This window comes from Schistocerca americana, chromosome 9 (genome assembly GCF_021461395.2).
Source record: "Schistocerca americana isolate TAMUIC-IGC-003095 chromosome 9, iqSchAmer2.1, whole genome shotgun sequence".
NCBI lineage: Eukaryota > Metazoa > Arthropoda > Insecta > Orthoptera > Acrididae > Schistocerca > Schistocerca americana.
Window position 1 is genome coordinate 125,323,870 of NC_060127.1, and position 23,178 is coordinate 125,347,047.

The window sequence follows — 23,178 nt, forward strand, 5'->3', positions numbered from 1 at the left end:
TGTGTGTACGAAACTGTGCTAGTCTTCCTTCACTTTACCTTGCATCCTTTTTTTATTTATTTATTTTTATTATGTCGACTTCTGAAAGCTCTTATACTTGTGCTTATCTTACGAAATAGGATCGTGGATTTCCTGTTGCATTTCAGTTTTCGAAGCAGGCAGCTTAATCCACGGACACCAGTGCCTCTCAAGATGAAGGAAATCCTCCCATCTTCACTCCACTTCACTTCAATAAAAATATTTAATGCTGTTATTAAGTCTTCTCTTATTCAGAATCACATATAATACAAAGCACTCATTGCAAATCTTACTTCGAGCAACACATTGAAGCAGTCCTGCATATGAGAGAGTGAAACAAAGAAGGTACAAAGAAAATTGAATGATGTTTTTTGTTCATTTGTATGCTCCTTACTGACCACAGCTTTGATCACACACATAGTCAGTCCTTGCTTCTGTTATGATCGCCGCTTTATTTTTTTGTTCTTTAATAAAGTCTAACTTTACCACATCCAGGACATCTTTCACCATGTACCTACACATTGTTATCCTGACAAACTTTTGAAGGCATGAGCTCAACTCATTAACACTTAGGTGCCGACGCCCGTAAAAATATGGGACCCGAAAGTCCGGCGCCCATAATTTTACAAGCTCATGTTCTCGTTCTTGCCCTTCCTTCCTTTGTGTGTTCTTATGGCTCCCACTTTTCTGGAGGTGCTGCATGGACTGTAGTTCGAATATTGGTCACTAGATGGTGCGGGCATGCTGTGGAAGGGTGTGCTTCCCTTTTTATTTGTCGGGTTTTGTGAGCGGCGGTTTTTTCCCAGGCGGTCTCAGTAGCGTCGACACGGTGAAGTGGTGGAGAAAGTTGGCATTCCACATTATACTAATTGCGATTGTAAATTCCTGCATATTATACAATAAAGTTACTGGAAAATGCCTCACAACATCTCACTTCATGACAGTTATCTGTGCAGATCTTGCACAAAGCTAAGATCTTGAACCCCGACCTAGTCCATCTGGACTCTCAGGACTATCAACTGGAAATCATTTCCTGGAAAAGATTGAGACAGAAGTAGGTAAGAAACAGAAACAAAAACAATGTGTAGTGTGTTCTCTGAGAGGAAAAAACTGACTGGAAAAGTGTGGCACAAAGACACAAGCTACAAGTGTAGTGAATATAAAGTAGCATTGTGCAAAATGCCGTGCTTCAAAATTCACCACACAAAGAGCAAAATTGCATCCTAAAATAGTTACAGGAGGTTACTGTAGATGAGACATACTGTATCCATCAAAATTACAATTTTTGTGTAAAATAAAAAAATTTCTTTCTAGAAAATACAGTGAATATACCTTTGACCAATTTTTCCTTTTTTCAAAAACAATATTATAATAATAATGCTTGTCAAAAGCATGTATTAATTGAAGAGAAAGGTATTATATATGGTTTTAAACAAGAAAGTCTAGGTTTTTCAATAAGAGTAATTTTATTGCTATACCTGAAACATTTCGTGAGTTGTAGTAGTTTAAAATACGTTAAAATCAGCCAGTCTTTATGGTACACATCCACGCGCAACGGCTCAGGACCCAAAGTGTTAAAGCTTTTCAGCTTCACTGCAATCAGTCAAATGGTATAGGAACAAACAGAAGAAAAACAAAGATGTATTCGTCTTTGGAGTTGTTGTATTTATGTATGAATGAGTAAAGTCAAAACTAGAAAATTATTCACAACACAGTACTATAAGACAACCAATCATGCAAACTGATCCTTTCCACAATCTGCTTTCTTCACATCGCAGTTTGCTGCACTGATACTGAAAGTTTCAGTTCTGTAGCAATGCTACTGGAATAGGCATATTAAAAAGGATTGTCACTTTTTTAAAGTTTCCAGCTTTTTCCTCTAGCTACCTTTAGACTGAATGCCTGGTGTGTATTTTTTATTACACCAGTAAGAAATTTGTTGCAACATAGAATAATTTTCAGAATGTTTTCAATCATTTGATTGTCACACAAATTAGGCTGCTCAAAATTTGATGACAAAATACACAATATCAAACCCTCAGCACTTGTGTTTGGTTATAATCCTGCAATATGCTTTTTTCAGATTAAAGATGAACAAGTTTGAAAAAGTGATATAGCTGACAACCTTAATGACAAATGGCCTTATGTCAAGTAGGCCACTTCTATCTCCATACCATATATGCCTAACAAACTCCTCATAATTCATGATTCTGTGAAAAACTAGACTATTCTAGCACACATTGCATTTCAGTTTTCTTGCAGCCACTGGGGTACATGATCAATGGTAAGTAGCTGTTAACACCATTAGTGTCAGAATCTGATTCACAGGGAGAGGCAGAACAGTGAGAAAATAGTGAGTATCCCTTCTATGGTTATGAAACACAGAAATAATTTACTTTGGTTGGTCTACCTATCACAGATTTATTTAATATCTTCAAAAATGTAGAAAATCAGTTTCTCTGCGCTAAAAGTATTAGCCTGATCGATACATGTCAATGTGACCCAGCCAATTCTCTGCTTTCCAAAGTGGTCTTCAAGAAGATCAGTGTGAAATTTTCCAGGCTAAATGGATTACACATACACAATATTTGTAATCACAAGATTGGAACATGTAGGCAACTTCAGAGCAGATAATGTTTCTTCTGTAAAGACTGACATGCCTCTTGCCTACTCCTACCATTTATCAAGATGAGCCAGAAAGTATTTTTGAGGTAATGAGCTGCTGATCTGTATTTAACAATGCAAAATCCAGGATGGTTTATTGACAATTTTATGAAAAAGATGTTGCTACTCACCTTATAGTAGAGATGAGTCACAGATAGGCACAAGAAAGAGAGACAAGTAAGGTCCTTCACTTGTTATGGTTTTAGGGCGCAAAACTGCTATGGTCATTAGCGCCCAGTCTGTTACTTAGGAAAAGGCAGAAATGGGAACGAAACTCAAAAAATTGGAGAAACTAAAAATAAATGGAAAGCTTAAAAAACCACTATAGAAGGGGGTTGATTGTCCCCAAAAACAGCTTCAAATGACTGACATCATGTCACTGGCACTAATAAACGCGATCAGCTGAGCGCGTGTCATCTGCTAAAATGGAAGATACATCATGCGACAGCTGTAGACGGACGCGTAACAGAGTAAAATAGGGGCACTCTAGTAAAAGGTGTCTCACCGTCCACAGCTGAGAGCAGTGGGGTCAGAGTGGGGGAGGATCACCATTTAAAAGATGCTGATGGCTAAAAAGACAGTGCCCTATCCGGAGTCAAGTTAAAATTACCTCCTCCTGAAGACGCGTTCGGAAGGAAGAGGTCCAAGCACAGGGAAGAGCTTTCACGTCCCACAATTTATTATTGGGAAGTGTTGACCAATGTGCGTGCCATAAGAGTAACACGACGACATAAAACACTCCGTAGATCGGCGAAGGGAATCGTGTGAATAACTGGTATGCAGAAGAGAGACTGCAGCCTTGGCTGCAATATCGGCCGCCTAATTTCCACAGATACCAATGTGTCCTGGGATCCAGAGGAACGCCACAGAGATGCCCCCAAGTGGGGCAAGTGGAGGCAGTCCTGAATCCGGTGGACCAGAGGGTGGACAGGGTAGAGAGCTTTGAGACTGAGGAGAGAGCAGAGAGAATCTTAACAGATAACATACTGTATCCGCTGATGGCGACGAATGTATTGGACAGCCTGGAGAACAGCGTAAAGCTCCGCAGTATAAACCAAACACTGGTCGGGAAGCCGAAATTTATTTGGGGTGTCGCCACCAATATAGGCATCCGTGTATATAAATGTGGCTTCCTTCATTTGTGCACATAGAGCAGCAAATGCCAGACGATAAACAAGTGAAGGGGTACCTTCCTTGGGAAATTGACAAAGGTCATGGAGCAGGCAGGTCCAGGGACGTAGCCAAGGTGGTGCTGTACCCCAAGTTGTCAAGAAAGTTTAAGGAAAACGGAAGGAAAGAGAATGGAGCAGTTGACGGAAGCGGACTCCCGGTGGTAGTAAGGAGGAAGGGCAGCCTGCATACTCTAAATCCAAGGAGGCGTCGAAAAAAATGTCATGGGCTGGATTAGCAGGCATGGAAGACAGATGGCTAGCATAACGACTTAGAAGGACTGCTCGCTGATTAGATAGCGGAGGTTCAGCAGTGTCAGCATAAAGGCTTTCCACAGGGCTGGTGTAAAAAGCTCCAGACACTAAACGTAATCCACAGTGGTGGATAGAGTCGAGACGACTAAGAATAGACGGCCAAGCAGAGGAGTAAACTATGCTTCCATAGTCCAATTTCGAGCGCACTAAGGTGCGATAGAGGCGGAGAAGGACCACTCTGTCTGCTCCCCAGGAGGTACCATTCAGGACACGGAGGGTGTTGAGGGATCGCAGACAGCAAGCCGAAAGATAGGAAACGTGGGAGGACCAGCACAGTTTTCCGTCAAACATAAGACCCAAGAATTTAGCGACGTCTGAAAACGGAAGGTAGACAGGTCCTAGATGTAAGGAGGGTGGAAGAAACTCCTTACGTCGCCAAAAATTAACACAAACGGTCTTACTGGGAGAAAAACGGAAGCCGGTGTCGATGCTCCAAGAGTGGAGGCGATCGAGACAGCCTTGAAGACGTCGTTCAAGAAGGCTGGTCCGTTGAGAGCTGTAGTAGATCGCAAAATCGTCCAAAAGAGGGAGCCCGAGACATCAGGAGGGAGACAATCCATAATTGGATTCATGGCAATGGCAAACAGTACAACACTCAGCACGGAGCCCTGGGGTACCCCGTTTTCTTTGGAGAAAGTACAGGAGAGGGCAGTGTTCACCCGCACTGTAAATGTGCGCTCTGCCATAAATTCGCAAAGAAAAAGGGGCAGCCGACCTCGAAAGCCCCAAGAGAACAGTGTGCGGAGGATGCCTGTCCTCAAACAGGTATCGTATTCTCTCTCCAGATCAAAAAATATTGCTACTGTTTGGCGTTTCCAGAGAAAATTGTTCATGATATAAGTGGAGAGAGCAACAAGATGGTCAACTGCAGAACGATGCTTTTGGAATCCGCATTGGGCAGGTGTTAGAAGACTGTGGGACTCCAGCCACCAAGCTCAACGGCAATTCACCATATGCTCCAAGACCTTACATACACTACTCGTGAGAGAAATGCGATAGCTAGAGGGAAGATGCATGTCCTTTCCAGGTTTCGGAACGACGATAGCTTCCCGCCATCGTCTGGGAAAAGTACTGTCGGTCCAAATTCGAAAATAAAGGCAAAGGAGGTAACGCAGACTATGGGTTGATAAATGCAGCAACATTTGGACGTTGATACCATCCGGTCCTGGGGCGGAGGAGCGAGAAGAAGAGAGTGCATGTTGGAGTCCCCGCATGGAGAAAACAGTATTGTAGCTTTCGCGATTTTGAAAGGGGAAAACAAGAGGTCGCACTTCCGCTGCACGTTTCTTCGGGAGAAAGGCTGGCGGGTAATTTGAAGAGCTCAAAATCTCAGCAAAGTGTTGACCCAATGAGTTAGAAATTGCGACGGGGTCCACTAACGTATCATGTGCGACAGTGAGCCCAGAGACCGGGGAGAAACTAGGCATGCCAAATAACCGTCAAATACGACTCCAAACTTCCAAGGAGGGAGTGAGTAAAGAAGTCCCAGCTTGCCTTTTTGCTATCACGGATGACGCGACGGCATCGCGCACGGAACTGCTTATAGCGGATGCAGTTTGCCAAAGTAGGATGGTGGCAGAAAACACAAAGAGCACGTCGCTGCTCATGTATTTCGTCACGGCATGCCTCGTTCCACCAAGGAACTGGGCGGGTGGGGGGTGGGGGTAGGGGGTGGGGGCGCCAGGACAATTCGGACGTGCGTGGTATTGAACGTTCTGCAGCTGTAAGAATAACGTCTGTAATATGTGTAACCTCATAACCTCATCATCGACGCTAGGAAAGTGACGGTCATCGAATGTCGCTAGAGACAAAAAATGTGTCCAATCGGTTTGGGCAAACTTCCAGCGCCTCGGGCACATATATGGCAGTTGAGGCTGCAGTCTAAGGACACATGGAAAGTGGTCACTCGAGTGTGTATCATCAAGGGCGAACCACTTGAAGCGCCGAGCTAGCGGAACAGTACCGACCGAAAGGTCCAAATGAGAGAAATTTGTCATGGAGGCAGACAAAAATGGTCCCCAGTGTTGAGGCAAACAAGATCCGTTTGGTGGAAGTCATCTATCAATAATGAGCCACACGGAGAAGGATGTGGAGATCCCCAAAGCGGGTGGTGGGCATTGAAGTCCCCAACCAGCAAATAGGGAGGTGGAAGCTGACCACGAAGATGAAGGAGATCAGCTCGTGCCATTGGTGTGGATGATGGAATGTATACAGTACAAAGAGAGAAGAAGGTGTATCCAGAAAGGAAAAGACGGACAGTGACTGCTTGGAAGGAAGTGTTTAAGGGGATTGAGTGATAATGGAAAAGAATCATAATTCCTCCATGTGCTGGAGTGCCTTCGAGGGGAGATCAAATCGGATGGACTGAAAATGGGGTGAAACAAAGCAGTCGTGGGGACGCAGCTTTGTTTCCTGAAGACAGAAGATGACCGGCGAGTAGGATCGTAAGAGGATCGTCAATTCATCCTGATTGGCTCGAATGCCGCAGATATTACAATGGATAATGGACATAGGCTGGACAGAAAATGGAAGAATGTGACCAAGGTTGCCGTCAACTCAACGACTGCTCAGAGCTTGCGACTGACAGCGTGGAATGGCACTCAGCCGAAGGCAGAAGATCCTGATCCATAGGGTGTTCAGGAGCAGTTCCTGCCACCAGCGATCGGCCACCAGCAGTGCACCTCGGCGACACAGAAGACGGCCGAGGGTGGTTACCACCAGGTGGTGCTGTAGATGAAACACACCGCGGCGGGGAAGGAGAGGAACTGGGTTTCTTATTAGCCTTCTTGGAAACATGATGTTTAAATGAAGGAGGAACCGATGGTTGTGAAGTTGGGGTACGTAAAAAATCTTCACGAGTATGCCCTTTTTTGGAAGTCTTGGTGTCTGACTTTTGGGCTCGAGATTTAGCAGAACCCGATGAAGGGTGAACCATAGAGTGAGCAGGCGAAAGTGGGGAGGTTGAACGGGCAATCTCTGCGCTGGCCGATCTGATGACCGTGGCACTAAAGGTGTGATCACAAGTCTACGTGGCCGCTTCCTTTGTTGGCCGAGGAGAACAAGGACAGTGCTGTGTTTTCCTGTCTGAGGCACAGTAGGCTTTTGACTGGCGAATAATTTTTGAGCAGCAAAGTTCGACACCTTTTCCTTCACTCTGATTTCCTGAATGAGCTTTTCGTCTATAAAAATGATGCAATCTCTAGAGAAAGCAGCATGGTCACCCATACAGTTGGTGCAATGAGGGGATGGAGGTGGACAAGCACCCTCATGGGCATCCTTGCCACACATAACACATTTGGCCCGATTGGAACAGGACTGGCTGGTGTGATTGAACCGCTGGCACCGATAGCAATGCGTAGGGTTTAGGATGTAAGGGCGAATGGAAATTATCTCATAGCCCACTTTGATTTGCGATGGGAGTTGAACTTTGTCAAATGTCAAGAAGACAGTACGGGTTGGAATGATGTTCGTGTCAACCCTTTCCATAACTATGAACAGCCGTTACGCCCTGGTCAGACAGGTAGTGTTGAATTTCCTCATCGGACAATCTGTTGACGGAGGATGTATAAACGACCCCACGTGATGAATTTGAAGTGTGGTGCACTTCCGGACAGGGGAAATGTGTAGCAGTGAAGTACACAGCAATTTTTGTGCCTGGAGGGGACTGACTGTTTCTAACAACAAGGTGTCATTTCATAATCTGGAACAAGACTTTACAGGACCTGCAATTTTGTCGACACCTTTCTGAATAATGAAAGGGTTGACTGTGGAGAAGTTGAGACCTTCGTCAGACCGAGAGACAACAAGGAACTGTGGCAACGATGGAAGAACAGTCTGTGGCTGAGACTCATTGAGCTTACGCTTGTGAGCAGACGTAGTAGATGATGAGGAAACCATTGCGGAAGTATCCCCCATGATTACCGGCATCTGTGATGGTATGCTCCTCCCTTGTGGGAACCCTCTCTGAGGGCACTACCGCTTTAGGTGATTGTTCACACCTCAGGTCACACCTCCTGAGAAACCGACGGAGGGACCAATCGGCACTTTCGGAAGGTATCAGCTTGGGTAATCACTCATCCCTGGGCCCGACCATACCAGGGGGTACGTATGTGTCCTACCTGTCTACCCGGGGCGGGGAATTACGCGTTACCCTGTCACCGGCTACGAATGCGTGGGTCGGCCTTCAGACACGCACAGGGAGGAAAAAAGAGAAAAGGAAAAACAAAGAATGGGAAATGAAAAAGAAAGGTCTCAAATGCCTCAGCAGAGAAGAGGGTAAAGAGAAGAGGTAAGGAAAAGAGAAGGACAAAGCAAGGACAAAGACTTGCCAGCAGAGAAAGCGTCTCCGGACATATGCACAAAATATACTCCCAGAGGGGGGAGAAAGAGAAGGAAAGAGGCGGTGGTGAGGGGGGGGGGGGGTGGGGGGGGGGGTGCGAAGATGGGGGATGGAGAAGGATGCGGAAAAGGAAGGTATGCAGCCCGGAAAGGAAGAAGGGCCACATTAGCTCGGGGTCCCGTGCTCGCTATGCACGTATCCACAAGAGTTGTGGACACCCTGGGGGTATCACAAAGAGTGTGTACATACAGCTGCACCTAGCTTCTTGACTGCAATGCATCTTGATCCTGTCACCAAAATTATTTACTCAGACAGACAAAGATACCAATGCTGCTTTCAGGAGCATTTCTTCTCTTGGCAGGCACAGTACTTTATTTGATTTATTTATTTTCATTGGATCCGTACACAACATAAATTTTATGGTTCCAGTCAAATTTGTATCGCAAGAGTTGAAGTAGTATAATATGCTTAATAATTAGCATTTAGCAAATTATGACTGTGTACATCACTATTTGAGTACCATACCATACCTTTTAATTACAATTTGCTTACATCAACTAAAAGGGCTTTCAAACTGTTTCTTGGTAACTATCTTTGCAACCTGTTATAAACGTAATGTATTCAGACCTTAGTAGCACTTGACTCTGAAATTTGACTGTTTCCCTTATCATGAAGGCATTGGTGCATTAGCCAGGAATGTGCAGTTTTGGCCAAAAATACGATTTTAGTACCACTACATTGTTGGAAAATCGCTCCATCACACGTGCAAGATTGAGACCTCTCCATGTAACCAATTCCAAGTAGCACAGGGAATTGAGTTTTTGACACTGGGTCTTTGGGGCAAGAACCAGACATGTCAATAGCTTGCACTGTCACTGCAACGAACAATAGCCATTCTGGCATGTGAAATACATCCAAAGAGTTCACTGTGGTTGATGTTACACAAGATGTAGTTTTACACTTCTCGTCTCCCTCAAAAGTGCTGTATCAGCTGAACACTAAGATGGCTGATAACGAGAAGTTTACTTCTCCAAAATAAAGGTTCTGTCAGTACTCCATTGCAAAGTTGCTTCTAGTTTGCTGTAGTGCTTCATTATGACAACCTGTCTATATTATTTATTTATTCATTTATTATCATCCCAATGATCACATTTGTGATATAGGATTTGTCAGGGTACATTTTAACAACTATATAATATCTTTACAAAATTTTTATCCGTGCTGAATTCATATGAATCCATTTTATGTTTAATACAATATACAACTAATAAGTGTCTTTATAACATTATTTCTTATGTGCTTGACAGACATATTCACTGATGTCATTTTATTTCTCACATTAAGTTATATTTTTATACAGTCATATTCTTATACAGTTGCGCAGAGACATTCACTTATACTGTAATAACATTTGTCAAGCATGTGGTTATTTATAACAGTTTTAAATTTATCCTCGTTTTCCAGCCCTTTGATATGTTTTGTAGTGCATTAAAAAGTTTGATGCCTTGATTACATACACGTTTCTAACTTCAGGTCCTTGCTACAGCTTGTATGTAGAGATCTTTACATTGCCGTGTATTGCAATTATGGTAGTCTGTATTGGTTTTCATTTTGTCCTGATTTCTTTTCATCACAAACAGATATTTTAGAATGTATAATGATGGAATTGTTAAAATTTTCAATGCTTTAAGAAGGGGCCTACAATGTGTTTGAGGTGGGCTCTGGGTCATTATCCGAATAGTGCGTTTTTGTAATTTGAAAACCTCATGTAGACGACAATTTGTTTTTCCCCAGAATACTATCCCATAGGATGCAATGGACTGAAAATAGCCAAAATATACTAATCTGGTACAATCATTACTGCAACTCTTGAAATTATTCTAAGTACAAAACATGCTGAATTTAGTTTTAGTGCTAAGCTCATCTCATGGTCCTTCCAGTACTCATCAATGTGCACACCCAGGAATTTTGCACACTGTACTCTTTCAAGTTGTTTGCCCTCCATGGTGGGATTTAGGTCGTCATGTTCATTTATTTTTCCATATTGCACATAATTAGTTTTTTTGCATTCAGTGTTAGCTTGTTAGCACTAAACCATTTTTGTATATCTTGTAGGACATGGTCCACAGTACTGTGCAATGACTGCTTCATATCACTAACTATTAAACTAATATCAATATAATAGAAGGAAACATTCCACGTGGGAAAAATTATATATAAAAAAACAAAGATGAGGTGACTTACCGAACGAAAGCGCTGGCAGGTCGATAGACACACAAACAAACACAAACATACACACAAAATTCGAGCTTTCGCAACAAACTGTTGCCTCATCAGGAAAGAGGGAAGGAGAGGGGAAGACGAAAGGAAGTGGGTTTTAACGGAGAGGGTAAGGAGTCATTCCAATCCCGGGAGCGGAAAGACTTACCTTTGGGGGAAAAAAGGACAGGTATACACTCGCACACACGCACATATCCATCCACACATACAGCCACAAGCAGACATATTTAAAGACCAGTCAGTCGAGGCAGAAGTGTAGAGGCAAAGAAGTTGTTGAAAGACAGGTGAGGTATGAGTGGCGGCAACTTGAAATTAGCGGAGATTAGGCCTGACGGATGACGAGAAGAGAGGATATACTGAAGGGCAAGTTCCCATCTCCGGAGTTCGGATAGGTTGGTGTTGGTGGGAAGTATCCAGATAACCCGGACGGTGTAACACTGTGCCAAGATGTGCTGGCTGTGCACCAAGGCATGTTTAGCCACAGGGTGATCCTCATTACCAACAAACACTGTCTGCCTGTGTCCATTCACGCGAATGGACAGTTTGTTGCTGCTCATTCACACATAGAATGCATCACAGTGTAGGCAGGTCAGTTGGTAAATCACGTGGGTGCTTTCACACGTGGCTCTACCTTTGATCGTGTACACCTTCCGGGTTACAGGACTGGAGTAGGTGGTGGTGGGAGGGTGCATGGGACAGGTTTTGCATCGGGGGCGGTTACAAGGATAGGAGCCAGAGGGTAGGGAAGGTGGTTTGGGAATTTCATAGGGATGAACTAACAGGTTACGAAGGTTAGGTGGACGGCGGAAAGACACTCTTGGCGGAGTGGGGAGGATTTCATGAAGGATGGATCTCATTTCAGGGCAGGATTTGAGGAAGTCGTATCCCTGCCGGAGAGCCACATTCAGAGTCTGGTCCAGTCCCGGAAAGTATCCTGTCACAACGAGGAAGTGGCTCTGGTTATTTGCTTCTGTACCAGGTCGGGAGGGTAGTTGCAAATAACCAGAGCCACTTCCTCGTCCCCTCGAACCCAGAATCCCCCACAGAAGAACCACAAAAGTGCCCCACTTGTGACAGGATACTTTCCGGGACTGGACCAGACTCTGAATGTGGCTCTCCAGCAGGGATACGACTTCCTCAAATCCTGCCCTGAAATGAGATCCATCCTTCATGAAATCCTCCCCACTCCGCCAAGAGTGTCTTTCCGCCGTCCACCTAACCTTCGTAACCTGTTAGTTCATCCCTATGAAATCCCCAAACCACCTTCCCTACCCTCTGGCTCCTATCCTTGTAACCGCCCCCGATGCAAAACCTGTCCCATGCACCCTCCCACCACCACCTACTCCAGTCCTGTAACCCGGAAGGTGTCCGGCCCCGGTAGCTGAGTGGTCAGCGTGCCGGAATGTCAATCCTAAGGTCCCGGGTTCGATTCCCGGCTGGGTCGGAGATTTTCTCCGCTCAGGGACTGGGTGTTGTGTTGTCCTAATCATCATCATTTCATCCCCATCGACGCGCAGGTCGCCGAAGTGGCGTCAAATCGAAAGACCTGCACCAGGCGAACGGTCTACCCGACAGGGGGCCCTAGCCACACGACATTTCCATTACCCGGAAGGTGTACACGATCAAAGGTAGAGCCACGTGTGAAAGCACCCACGTGATTTACCAACTGACCTGCCTACACTGTGATGCATTCTATGTGTGAATGAGCAGCAACAAACTGTCCATTCGCATGAATGGACACAGGCAGACAGTGTTTGTTGGTAATGAGGATCACCCTGTGGCTAAACATGCCTTGGTGCACAGCCAGCACATCTTGGCACAGTGTTACACCGTCCTGGTTATCTGGATACTTCCCACCAACACCAACCTATCCGAACTCCGGAGATGTGAACTTGCCCTTCAGTATATCCTCTCTTCTCGTCATCCGTCAGGCCTAATCTCCGCTAATTTCAAGTTGCCGCCACTCATACCTCACCTGTCTTTCAACAACTTCTTTGCCTCTACACTTCTGCCTCGACTGACTGGTCTTTAAATATGTCTGCTTGTGGCTGTATGTGTGGATGGATATGTGCGTGTGTGCGAGTGTATACCTGTCCTTTTTTCCCCCAAAGGTAAGTCTTTCCGCTCCCAGGATTGGAATGACTCCTTACCCTCTCCGTTAAAACCCACTTCCTTTCGTCTTCCCCTCTCCTTCCCTCTTTCCTGATGAGGCAACAGTTTGTTGCGAAAGCTCGAATTTTGTGTGTATGTTTGTGTTTGTTTGTGTGTCTATCGACCTGCCAGCGCTTTCGTTCGGTAAGTCACCTCATCTTTGTTTTTATATATAACTATTAAACTAGTATCATCAGCAAATAACATGATTCTAACTTTTCTCTCTGACACCTGAATATAATTAATGTAAATGAGGAACAGCAAGGGGCAATACACTTCCTTGGGGTACTCCTACTGTGACCTCCCTTGGATCTGATCTTAGTTTAATTTTTTGATTAATATTTGGTGCTGTAATTTCAACCACCTGCATCCTCTTTTCCAGATAAGACTCAAACCACTTTTTAGTGGTCCTCTGATACCTATAGCTTCAAGGTTTTCCAAAAGTATGGCATGGTCAACAGTGTCAAAGGCTTTTGACAAATCTAGATTTATCCCAACTACACTTTTTCCCTCTTCCAATTTAGTGATTATTTCTTTTTTGTATTCCAGTACAGCTGTTTCAGTACTACTTCCAGCTTGAAATCCATGCTGATTACTGTTTATCATATTGTGGATATTAAGATAATGTGTGACTATTTCATTGGTACCTCTAAAACCTTAGAGAAAGTTGGGAGAAGTGAGACAGGTCTGTAGTTTTCTATTTTAAGCTTATCACCCTTTTTCAACAGGGGAACGACTTTAGAAATTTTCAGCTTCTGTAGAAACACGCCCAGAGCCATTGACACGTTTGCTATGTGCGCCAATGGTTTCGCTATTTGATTAGCTGTTTTCTTTGCTAGTATTATTGGCACCTCATCTACTCCACCAGACATCTTGGACTTGAGACTTTTAATCACTTTTAAAACATCCTTTTCGTTTGTTGGAACTGCCATCATGCTGCTGGTTGCCTTGGGTGCTTCCATCTTAATCTGCTCCCCAAAATTCCTGCTTAATGTCTGGGGTACATTTAAAAAGTAGTTTATGTAAGTAGGCATGGCATATTTATCTACCATTTTACTCTCCTCATCTTTTAGAATAATTTCCTTGTCTTTGATAGGGACCCCAGTTTCTTTTCTCACAATTTCCCATGCTGTTTTAGTTTCATTTCTGGACTGTTTTATGCCCATATCACTACTTAGCAACTTTGCATTTGCAATTACTCTGTGGTATATTTTCCTTTACCTTTTTACGTATTCCATAAAATCAGTATCTGTACACTCCCTCAACTCTGAATTCAGTTTTTTCATGTTTTTCACATGATTTCTTAATGCCAAGAGGCATTCAAGAACTTTACTTTTTGTGTCCAGTAGACTTGATTCTGGTCAGTTTCTTGGGAAAACACATCTCAAAGTTCATCATATAAATCAATGCAAATACACTATATGCCTCATCTGTACTTGTTTGTTTCATAACATCTAACCAATTTTCATTTTGTAAGATACTTCTTAACTGATAACAGCTGTCCACAGAGAAGTTTCTTTTGTAAATATTATTTACACCTTGATCTTCCTTTGACCTTAAAGGGATTTCAATGGTGAGAGCATTGTGGTCAGACAATCCTTAACCTATGTTTGTTACCTCTATGTCAGTTGCTGACATATTTGAGAAAATGTTATCTATGAGGCTATTGGAGGTGTTTCTTATTCTAGTTGAATTGTTTATGTGTGGTCACAACTTCAAGAACGAAAAACAACAGAAACCAGAAACCTGTGGTACAACAGGATTTTTGGTATCCGGCCATAATGAAAACTCCAAGATAACAGTGCTAAACGAAAGGAGAAATACCATTGGTGCTCACTCCGCTGTTCTAATGATTATGACTAAATGTGCAATGCATCAAGAACAAATATTGTGAAATTGAAATAGCAGTGAGTAACACCCAACCTGATGTTTTGTGTATTACTGAACATTGCTGTAAGGATCATGATTTATTAATATTCATATTAATCCATTTAAACTGGCAAATCATTATAGTAGGAAAATTGCAAAAGGTGATGGAGTCGGTAATTACACGAGAGTTAGAATTTAAAAAGAGATGTGAAGTAGAGAACTTATGTATTGAAAAGTTTTTTGAAGCAGGTGCTGTCCAGCTATATGGCCTGATGAAAAAAGTCAGTCATAACAGTGTATCGTTCACTATGTGGAAACATAGAAGTCTTTGATAAATTAGAATTGTTGCTAAATACATTTTACAAAAAAGAAACTGATTATTCTTTGTGGTGATTTCAATATTAATCTTCTAGTTGAAAGTCAACAACTGAGAAGGAAGTTTAGGAAGTGCCTCTGCTAGTTAAATCTGACAAACAAACAGATCACGAGGCTGGACAAGAACTTGCCAGCATCAGACATGGATTTTATGACAATGTCATCTGTGACAACAGTTACAGATGCCACTTAGAGAAGCATAATGAACTTGTGTACCATACGTACTTATGATTCACTAGCGTAGCAATTCTGCTCGTAATATTCAGTAAGCTTTCATGTGGCAATAGTTGTTTGTTTTAGTTACTTTAATTTTTGAACATTAAAAAGAACTTTTTGGTGCAAAAGCGATACTAGTCCAATTTCTTCAATTCATTAAATAGGGAATTATAATTGCATTGGTAGTCTAAATAAGGTTGGATGAAGACAACACCAGTTAATGAAGTTCTTCTATTGCAGGAATTAGTGTTTTATTTGAAAATATGAAAAATTTAACTTATATGGTTATTGCGCCAATGCATTCATCTGACTGTGCATTTGAAGCAGAAACAGCAAAAGTGAAAAAAAATGGTCCTAGTATTACGGTACCTAAAATTTCTGTTGTTGCAGAGGGTATTAACCATGTTATACTAAATTTAATGTTATTAACAAATTGCCCTTAAATAAATGGCAATTTCTTCCTACATGGGGTTGAAAGTGATTGCCAACCCCTCCTTGAGTTTATGGATGACGTATGTACATCCGCCAAAATACTTCTCGGGAACTCTTCCTCTACTCTATGAAGGTTTTCTCTATTCACCTGGCAGTTTCAGATTTTATAATGAACAGTGCATTGGATATGGCATAAATGTAGCCATCAAGCTATGTTACAAACCAATTTGCAATTTATAACCACAATCATTATTTCCATATCAGATTTGTTGCCTGTGCAACAATTTTTTCACCTTTCAAACTTATCTATACCTGGGTCTGAACTGTGGATTGGTCTGTCACCACAACCATGAAAAAGGAGAAATTAGTGAGCTTGCACAGTACTATTACACACTGAACCCCACATGTAGTTTCTGATAACCAAGTTAATTTGGAAACTTCCTGGCAGATTAAAACTGTGTGCCGGACTGAGACTCGAACTCGGGACCTTTGCCTTTCGTGGGCAAGTGCTCTACCATCTGAGCTACCGAACCACGACTCACGCCCAGTCTCACAGCTTTACTTCTGCCAGTATCTCGTCTCCTACATATTCCATCTTGATATGCAAGTATTCACTGAAGCGGATGAAAAAAAAAAATTTACACAGGCTGAAATCTCATTAACTTTATGAATGTGTAAGTAACAGTTTTGGATCAATGTTACTGGAGAACGGTGAAAGTTTTATGAATAAATTTAACAACTAGTGAGGCAGTACTCAATTTAGTTGAGGAGGACAATTTATGGCATCATCTGACTAAGATGAGATCAATTTATAGAACAACGTTGCAGTACAGTGTTTAGACCTGCAATGACAATGAACAATGTGTTACAGTGTTCACAATACACTTTTTTATGGGACTTCAGTGGATACTTACACCTTTCAACAGCAGTGAAGCCACTGTCACTACAAAATACTCAGTCCAGTTAATACTGAAAATTAGCTATGTATTTCAGTTGAGGCTTGTTAGTTACACATAGTAGGATAAAGACGTGAACAATGAAGGTGAAGAGAAACATGTACACAAATTATTTACCTTATTAACACCACTTTGATTTCCACATCACCATAGAGGTACCAAGAATGGTGCGTTACTCTATATTTTACATGGCGAGTTCCCCAGCCGGCACACAATCAAGAAAATATCATGTATCAGCAAAATGCATCACCAAATATGAATAAGAAGGGACAATATTAAATATTTTCAGATATCTATGTAAGAGGCTCTGCAAGTGTTAGGGCTACATTGAAAATCAAATACAAAGTAATTGGCATTAACAAGCTTGGCATCCCTCCACAGGAAACACTAAAACATGTGAGACAGGGATGAAAAGCATTCAATGATCATTAATGGAAGAGCAAAATATATCTATAAAACTCCAAACAACAACGCAAACAGGGTGTAAAAGGAACTTCAGAAAGAATTCCACATGCAGCAAGTGTTTTTTCTTGGAAGCATACCACAGAGGCATGGTCTAAATGAAGCCTGGTGTGTAAATAAAGACTGAAAGTACAAACAGAAAGTTCAAGAATATATGTAGCTATGTTCTTTCCTGGAGCTACAAGCTCAGAAAAGGAGCATTTCATGGAACATGTCCAGCACAGGAAGGATTTGAAATACCATTCCGTGCAAAGAAATGCCAGATAGTTTAATCTGTCCAAGAAAAGAAACACAGACCAATCCCACTGTCAACAATTAAAGAAACGGTAATCAATATTCCCACGACAACAATCACTGACTTAGGAAAGTGAAGGAGACTCATTATTAGACCTGCAGAAGAAGGCATCACTGATCCCACCAGAAAAAGCACTGTCATCCACAGAGCACATGACAGGAAATTGGGGAAGGAGGAGAAAGGACCAAGAAACACAAAAATCTAAATGACTAGGTTTTCTGCACCAGCCTCAGCAGGGGTGGGGGTAACCAATATATGGATAGAAATAGAGATGTTCTACTGTTGAAGTTTTACACTACACTGTACAGTATGCATGGAATGAAACAGATGAAACAGAAGTAGCAGTAGCAGTAGCAGCAGTACTAACAAATTTCACTATTATAGTACATGAATATTATTTAATAACAAACAGAACTATAAAAAGGTGGCCAATTTCTGTAGGCATTTTGTTTTTGTTTTGTTTTGGTTTTAGGGCACAAAACTGCTATGGTCATTAGCGCCCGGTCCGTGACCTAGGAAACAATAGAAACCGAAAATGGAAAACAGCAGAAATGGGAACAAAATTCAAAAAATTGGAGAAACTAAAAGCAGAAAGAAGGCTTAAAAATCCACTACAGAAAGGGGTTGATGGTCCCCAAAAAAAGCTTCAAATGACTAACGTCAGTTCACTGACACTAATAAACTCGAGAACGCGATCGGCCGAGCGCGTGTCATCTGCTAAAATTGACGATATATCAGGCGACAGCTGGAGACGGGCGCGTAACGGAGTAAAATAGGGGCACTCTAGTAAAAGGTGTCTTACCGTCCACAGCTGAGAGCAGTGGGGACAGAGTGGGGGAGGATCGCCGCTTAAAAGATGTAGATGGCTAAAAAGACAGTGCCCTATCCAGAGTCTAGTTAAAATTACCTCCTCCCGACGACGCGTTCGGGAGGAAGAGGTCCAAGCACAAGGAAGAGCTTTCACGTCCCACAATTTATTGTGGGGAAGTGTCGACCAATGTGCGTACCATAAAAGGACAACTCAACGACATAAAACGCTCCGTAGATCTGTGAAGGGAATCGACTGAATAGCTGGCCGAAGAAGAGACTGCAGCCTTGGCCGCTATATCGGCCGCCTCATTCCCACAGATACCAGCGTGTCCCGGGAGCCAGAGGAACGCCACCAAAACGCCCCCCAGGTGGAGCAAGCGCAGACATTCTTGAATCCGGTGGACAAGAGGGTGGACAGGGTAAAGAGCTTGGAGACTGAGGAGAGAGCTGAGAGAATCTGAGCAAATAACATACTGTATCTGCTGATGGCGGCGGATGTAGTAGACAGCCTGGAGAACAGCGTAAAGCTCCACAGTGTAAACCGAACACTGGTCGGGAAGCCGAAATTGATTTGGGGTGTCGCCAACAATATAGGCACTCCCTACACCTAACGATGTTTTCGAGCCATCAGTGTAAATAAATGTGGCTTCCTTCATTTGTGCACATAGAGCAGCAAATGCCTGACGATAAACAAGGAAGGGGTACCACCCTTGGGAAATTGACAAAGGTCACGGAGCAGGCAGATCCAGGGATGGAGCCAAGGCGGTGCTGTACCCCAAGTTGTCGAGAAGGTTTTAGGAAAGCGAAAGGAAAGAGAATGGAGCAGTTGATGGAAGCGGACTCCCAGTGGTAGTAGGGAGGAAGGGCGGCCTGCATACCCTATATCAAAGGAGGCGTCGAAAAAAATGTCATGGGCTGGATTAGCAGGCATGGAAGACAGATGGCTAGCATAACGACTTAGAAGGACTGCTCGCTGATTAGATAGTGGAGGTTCAGCAGTGTCAGCATAAAGGCTTTCCACAGGGCTGGTGTAAAAAGCTCCAGACACTAAATGTAATCCACAGTGGTGGATAGAGTCGAGACGCCGAAGAATAGACGGCTGAGCAGAGGAGTACACTATGCTTCCATAGTCCAATTTCGAGCGCACTAAGGCGCGATAGAGGTGGAGAAGGACCACTCGGTCCGCTCCCCAGGAGGTACCATTCAGGACACGGAGGGTGTTGAGGGATTGCAGAAAGCGAGCCGAAAGATAGGAAACATGGGAGGACCAACACAGTTTTCTGTCGAACATAAGACCCAAGAATTTAGCGACGTCTGAAAACGGAAGGTAGACAGGTCCTAGATGTAAGGAGGGTGGAAGAAACTCCTTACGTCGCCAAAAATTAACACAAACGGTCTTACTGGGAGAAAAACGGAAGCCGGTGTCGATGCTCCAAGAGTGGAGGCGATCGAGACAGCCTTAAAGACGTCGTTCAAGAAGACTGGTCCGTTGAGACCTGTAGTAGATCGCAAAATCGTCCACAAAGAGGGAGCCCGAGACATCAGGAAGGAGACAATCCATAATTGGATTTATGGCAATGGCAAACAGTACAACACTTAGCACGGAGCCCTGGGGTACCCCGTTTTCTTGGGAGAAAGTACGGGACAGAGTAGTGTTCACCCGCACTGTAAATGTGCGCTCTGCCATAAATTCGCGAAGAAAAAGGGGCAGCCGACCTTGTAAGCCCCAAGAGAACAGTGTGCGGAGGATGCCTGTCCTCCAACAGGTATCGTACGCTCTCTCCAGATCAAAAAATACTGCTACTGTTTGGCGTTTCCGGAGAAAATTGTTCATAATATAAGTGGAGAGAGCAACAAGATGGTCAACTGCAGAACGATGCTTTCGGAATCCGCATTGGACAGGTGTTAAAAGACTGCGGGATTCCAGACACCAAGCTAAACGACAATTTACCATACGCTCCAAAACCTTACAGACACTACTCGTGAGAGAAATGGGGCGATAGCTAGAGGGGAGATGTTTGTCCTTTCCAGGTTTCGGAACAGGAACGACGATAGCATCCCGCCATCGTCTGGGAAAAGTACTGTCGGTCCAAATTCGAAAATAAAGGCAAAGGAGGTAACGCAGACTATGGGTTGATAAATGCAGCAACATTTGGACATGGATACCATCCGGTCCTGGGGCGGAGGAGCGAGAAGAAGAGAGTGCATGTTGGAGTTCCCGCATGGAGAAAACAGTATTGTAGCTTTCGCAATTTTGAAAGGGGAAAACAAGAGGCCGCACTTCCGCTGCACGTTTCTTCGGGAGAAAGGCTGGCGGTAATTTGAAGAGCTCAAAATCTCAGCAAAGTGTTGACCCAATGAGTTAGAAATTGCGACGGGGTCCACTAACGTATCATGCGCGACAGTGAGCCCAGAGACCGGGGAGAAACTAGGCATGCCAGATAACCATCTAATCAGACTCCAAACTTCCGAGGAGGGAGTAAAGGTGTTAAATGAGCTAGTAAAGAAGTCCCAGCTTGCCTTTTTGCTATCACGGATGACGTGACGGCATCGCGCACGGAATTGCTTATAGCGGATGCAGTTTGCCAAAGTAGGATGGTGGCGGAAAACGCGAAGAGCACGTCGCCGCTCATGTATTGAGTCACGGCATGCCTCATTCCAGCAAGGAACTGGGGGGGCGCTGGGGCAATTCGGAGGTGCGTGGTATTGAACGTTCCACAGCTGTAAGAATAATGTTGGTAATATGTGTGACCTCATCGTCGACGCTGGGAAAGTGACGGTCGTCGAATGTCACTAGAGACGAAAAAAGTGTCCAATCGCCTTGGGTAAACTTCCAGCATCACGGGCACATATATGGCAGTTGAGGCTGCAGTCTAAGGACACATGGAAAGTGGTCACTCGAGTGTGTATCATCAAGGGCGAACCATTCGAAGCGCCGAGCTAGCGGAATAGTACCGACCGCAAGGTCCAAAATGAGATAAATTTGTCGTGGAGGCAGACAGAAATGTGGGGACCCCAGTGTTGAGGCAAACTAGATCCGCTTGGTGGAAGACGTCTAGCAATAGTGAGCCACGTGGACAAGGATGTGGAGATCCCCCAAGTGGGTGGTGGGCATTGAAGTCCCCAACCAGCAAATAGGGGGGTGGAAGCTGACCAAGAAGATGAAGGAGATCAGCTCGTGCCATTGGTGTGGACGATGGAATGTATATACACTCCTGGAAATGGAAAAAAGAACACATTGACACCGGTGTGTCAGACCCACCATACTTGCTCCGGACACTGCGAGAGGGCTGTACAAGCAATGATCACACGCACGGCACAGCGGACACACCAGGAACCGCGGTGTTGGCCGTCGAATGGCGCTAGCTGTGGAGCATTTGTGCACCGCCGCCGTCAGTGTCAGCCAGTTTGCCGTGGCATACGGAGCTCCATCGCAGTCTTTAACACTGGTATTATGCCGCGACAGCGTGGACGTGAACCGTATGTGCAGTTGACGGACTTTGAGCGAGGGCGTATAGTGGGCATGCGGGAGGCCGGGTGGACGTACCGCCGAATTGCTCAACACGTGGGGCGTGAGGTCTCCACCATACATCGATGTTGTCGCCAGTGGTCGGCGGAAGGTGCATGTGCCCGTCGACCTGGGACCGGACCGCAGTGACGCACGGATGCACGCCAAGACCGTAGGATACTACGCAGTGCCGTAGGGGACCGCACCGCCACTTCCCAGCAAATTAGGGACACTGTTGCTCCTGGGGTATCGGCAAGGACCATTCGCAACTGTCTCCATGAAGCTGGGCTACGGTCCCACACTCCGTTAGGCCGTCTTCCGCTCACGCCCCAACATCGTGCAGCCCGCCTCCAGTGGTGTCGCGACAGGCGTGAATGGAGGGACGAATGGAGACGTGTCGTCTTCAGCGATGAGAGTCGCTTCTGCCTTGGTGCCAATGATGGTCGTATGCGTGTTTGGCGCCGTGCAGGTGAACGCCACAATCAGGACTGCATACGACCGAGGCACACAGGGCCAACACCCGGCATCATGGTGTGGGGAGCGATCTCCTACGCTGGCCGTACACCTCTGGTGATCGTCGAGGGGACACTGAATAGTGCACGGTACATCCAAACCATCATCGAACCCATCGTTCTACCATTCCTAGACCGGCAAGGGAACTTGCTGTTCCAACAGGACAATGCACGTCCGCATGTATCCCGTGCCACCCAACGTGCTCTAGAAGGTGTAAGTCAACTACCCTGGCCACCAAGATCTCCGGATCTGTCCCCCATTGAGCATGTTTGGGACTGGATGAAGCGTCGTCTCACGCGGTCTGCACGTCCAGCACGAACGCTGGTCCAACTGAGGCGCCAGGTGGAAATGGCATGACAAGCCGTTCCACAGGACTACATCCAGCATCTCTACGATCGTCTCCATGGGAGAATAGCAGCCTGCATTGCTGTGAAAGGTGGATATACACTGTACTAGTGCTGACATTGTGCATGCTCTTTTGCCTGTGTCTATGTGCCTGTGGTTCTGTCAGTGTGATCATGTGATGTATCTGACCCCAGGAATGTGTCAATAAAGTTTCCCCTTCCTGGGACAATGAATTCACGGTGTTCTTATTTCAATTTCCAGGAGTGTAGTACAAAGAGAGAACGTGTATCCAGAAAGGGAAAGACGGACGGCGACAGCTTGGAAGGAAGTGTTTAAGTGGATTGGGTGATAATGGAGAGTATCATGGAGAAGAATCATGAGTCCTCCATGGGCTGGAGTGCCTTCAACAGAGGGGAGATCATATCAGACGGACTGAAAATGAGGGAGAACAAAGCGGTCAT

General features: G+C 44.5%; 1 long non-coding RNA gene across 1 annotated transcript in view; it reads right to left on the reverse strand.

Annotated features, from left to right (window-relative positions):
- Nucleotides 1–316: 316 nt before the first annotated feature.
- The window catches only part of LOC124551309, a 70,421-nt gene continuing 47,559 nt past the window's right edge, over nucleotides 317–23,178 (reverse strand). Inside the window, exon 6 of the long non-coding RNA XR_006967809.1 lies at nucleotides 317–1,051. This is a non-coding gene — a long non-coding RNA (uncharacterized LOC124551309). The remainder of the gene's footprint in view (nucleotides 1,052–23,178) is intronic.